Source organism: Teleopsis dalmanni, chromosome 1 (genome assembly GCF_002237135.1).
Source record: "Teleopsis dalmanni isolate 2A chromosome 1, ASM223713v2, whole genome shotgun sequence".
NCBI classification, from domain to species: Eukaryota; Metazoa; Arthropoda; class Insecta; order Diptera; family Diopsidae; genus Teleopsis; species Teleopsis dalmanni.
Window position 1 is genome coordinate 196,345,193 of NC_051846.1, and position 3,772 is coordinate 196,348,964.

Genomic DNA, 3,772 nt, shown 5'->3' on the forward strand with positions numbered 1-3,772 from the left:
AGTCAATTTAAGTAGAATAACTAATCAGGCACCAAATTAAAAGATATTTAATGCATTTAATAGATTAATTAATAAATGATAAATTGATAAATTTATTTATCAATTTCCATGGGATCCAGAGGATGCATTTTCCCTTTTCCAGACTTTTTTTCGTTTCTTGAGGCAAGGAATCACTTTAAACGTACATATTGGTGATAGAGTAGGAGAGATGTTTAGCAACTGTGAGAAAGAATTAAAATGAGATAATATAAATCATATAAAAGGACAAAAGAACGAACATGTTCAAAAGCAAGAGAAAAATAAAAATAGTTTTATTTCACAGTCATTTTCTCTCATGGGAGAGATATTGAGCGCAATATCAAAATTAGAGAGAGAGTGAGTAATAGTATATAGGAAAGTTTAAGGCCACGGTTGCCACTTGAAAATTTTTTTCTGTACCAAAATTGGTTTAAAAAGGTACCATTTCTGTAAAAAAAGGTCCAAAATTTTTCTATTGTCTTTTTATAAGAAAATACAATTTATATAAAATGTACAAAAAGTATAAAACAATACAATATCCACAATAAAATTGGGTCGCCGAAAATGTACCATTTTTTGAACATGAGTACCAGAGTACCAAACGGAAAAAAAAGTACCAATTTTGGTACTAAAGTACCATAAGTGGCAACCGTGTTTAAGGCCATGTTATAGTATATAGAGTATTTTGGGTTTGTCAAAATTGTCTCCTTCGGGTTTTGACGAAAATGCATGTTATGCAGAGTGCCACAGAAATTGTAATAATTTGCTTCTAAAAAACACAAATGTTAACATTTATTACTGGATAACACTGATTTGTGTAAGTGACTAGGCACAGATAGCCTCGGCTTTAATGACCAAATTTAAACCGACATATTGTGTTTTCTCTCACTTTCAATTTTATAATTTGCATTGAAAACAACAACAATTTTGGCTCTTAGAAAATTATGCATTTATTGCCTCCGGAAGAAAACATAAAAGATATAGTCTGTTGGAAATATAGAGTGCAAGAAAAAAGACTTAAAGATGATGTAAGGGTCATGTTATGTAAAGTGTCTCGGACACGAGAAAATTGACTCTTGTACTTTTCGGTTGAGCCTAAATTTTAAATGAAATATATACATACAACACGCTTTGACTGAGTGACGAGGGACAGATGCCTCGGTTTTCATGACCGAATTTAAACCGACATTTGTTTTTGTCTCTCACTCTTAGTTTTTCAATTCGCATTGGAAGCAACAACAGTTTTGATTTTGACGTACCCGTGACACTCTACATATATTCTAGATATGCATTTTCATATAACTTAGTGTGATTTGTTATATACATATGTGCTTAAAAGCGATCTATTTTATTTGTTGCATCATATTTACATATAGGGTAAAAATTCAAAAGAAATGCAATTATGATATAGTTTAACAATTGTTCAATCTACCAATTTGTTTGTTAGTTCTAGACCTAAGTATTATATTATAATTACTGATAATGTAATTTTACAATAATTTTATTAATTAGTCGTATATCCTTTTCTCTTTATTTGAATTTGTGTTAGAAATATCTTGATTAGTAGGCCCTACATAGAAGAGTGTAGTGTGAACATCTATATTGTTGCCCGCAAATAATACTTGTTTTTAAAATTTCATCATCGCAAAAATAAATTTGCTCTGCCAGAATTAAAAAGAAGTTGTCCAACAAATAAAAGATCAACTGCCTGCTTGGAAGAAATGCTTAACATTTTCTTTTAAAACGGGATTCTACGGCATTAATTACAGGTAGACACGTTTATGTGCTTCTTTTAATCTTTTTCTATAGACTGTTCGGCTTTATTTTCTCTATGTTAATTTTAGCTACTCCAGTAATATAGCAAACCAAAAATAATAACATATTTCTGGTTTCCACAAATATTGTAAATCTATACGTTTTCGTCCATTTAATATTACGATAAGCACATATACCTTGCGTAGCGTATTGGTTAGAATCGATCGATTATACACATTACGTGTACCCGAAAATAATTTATTATTTTCATATTATAGTGTATATAAAAAAAATATTCTACACTATACATACTTATATAAAATGACCCGAACAAGATTATCATCACTGCTGAACCAGATACAACAGCAAGGAGAGATGGTTAAAAAATAGATTGATGCCAAAAGCCGCCTGCTTTTGGGTGAAAGTTTTATTTTCCACCCCTAAAACTTTGGTTGCACGACAGGAATTCTGTATAATTTTATGCCTACAAAAAGGTTTCAACGAGAAACTTTCCATAGGATTTTTCAAGCAATTAGTATTAAAAGGATGTCAAAATGAATAAAGGTGCATTATAGTCGAATGTATATAAGTAAAGTAACGCAAATGAAACCTTAGAATTCTTTACATAGAACCGACTCAAAGTCCACGAACAAATACGATACGAAAATAAAAACGAAATGAAAATATATGTACAAACCCTAGAAGTTAATGCCGGTCTGTACAATAAAACAGAGTATATGTGTGGGTATTGAAATAAAATATGTTTGTGTATTCAGGCAGGCCACTAGCCAGTATGGGTATATATAGATTGCCAGTATGGGTAGAAATAGGTATGTATAATAAAATGAGTTACAAGTATGGAAGTATAGAATACTCGGAAAACCAATGTACAGAAAATACAAAAAGATAATATATTTCAAGCATGGGTAGAAATAGGTATGCATAATAAAATGAGTTAACGCATAGGAGTATCGAATTTTCGAAAAACCTATGCATAGAAAAGAGTGATAATGGTGACGCTGACGGTGAAGGACAATTAGACATACACAATTTTTATAAATATGAAATTGAACAAAGGGAAAATATTTTGTGAAGAATTCCTCTTATATTCGGTTGGATATAAAGATTTATTCCAAACTAAATATACTTTACCTGATTTTTAAAACTCTTCAAAATTTTATTGTCATAAAAGTAAAAAATTAACTTCACCCCTCTTAGGTTCATTATTAGGTCCATTAATTCTAGACCCATTATTGTTTCATTATTCCTCAAAATTACGAAGTTTAATATATAAAATAACTACAAAAACTGTAAAACGTCAAGAAGTATTATTTATTGGTTTTTTTTTTTGAGGTAGAGATCGAAAGATATAAAATAATCTGACGACGCAAATTCAGGATTTTGTAGCGATGGATTAACCCCTATTACCACTATTTTTTTGTCGGGTCAAAAAAGATATGTGTGAATGTATGGGTTAACGTTGTCTTTACGAATTAACACACCTGTCCTCTTAATCCATTTGATCACCTTTTTTTCAATTTCTTGATTTAATTACAATAATCGCTGACATCCTGGGGTTATATTATATTGAATGGTGTCCTCAATAATCGCTGACATCCTGTGGTTATAGTATCTTGAATGGTGTCCTCTCAATCGCACTATATAATACTAACCTTATAGTTAATTCATACAGTATTATTAGACTTTTGGAATTTTATTTTTATTAAACTAAGAGTTTTTTCGTACAAAATTGTTATGCTTGATCCACTTTTCATCAACTGTGCCCAAACATCTCGAAAATAGCTCAATTTCAATCCATTTTAATAGAGATCCACAAATTGAAATTCGAAATTATATATATGGTTGCATAGTATTATGATTGCTATTCAGTTGTTTATTAATGGATTGACTGAACGTGGCGGTCATCTTGAAGTTCATCGTGGAGTTTAGTAATAGGTCTATAGATAGGTCTATAACGAGCAGCATATTTTACATCCAA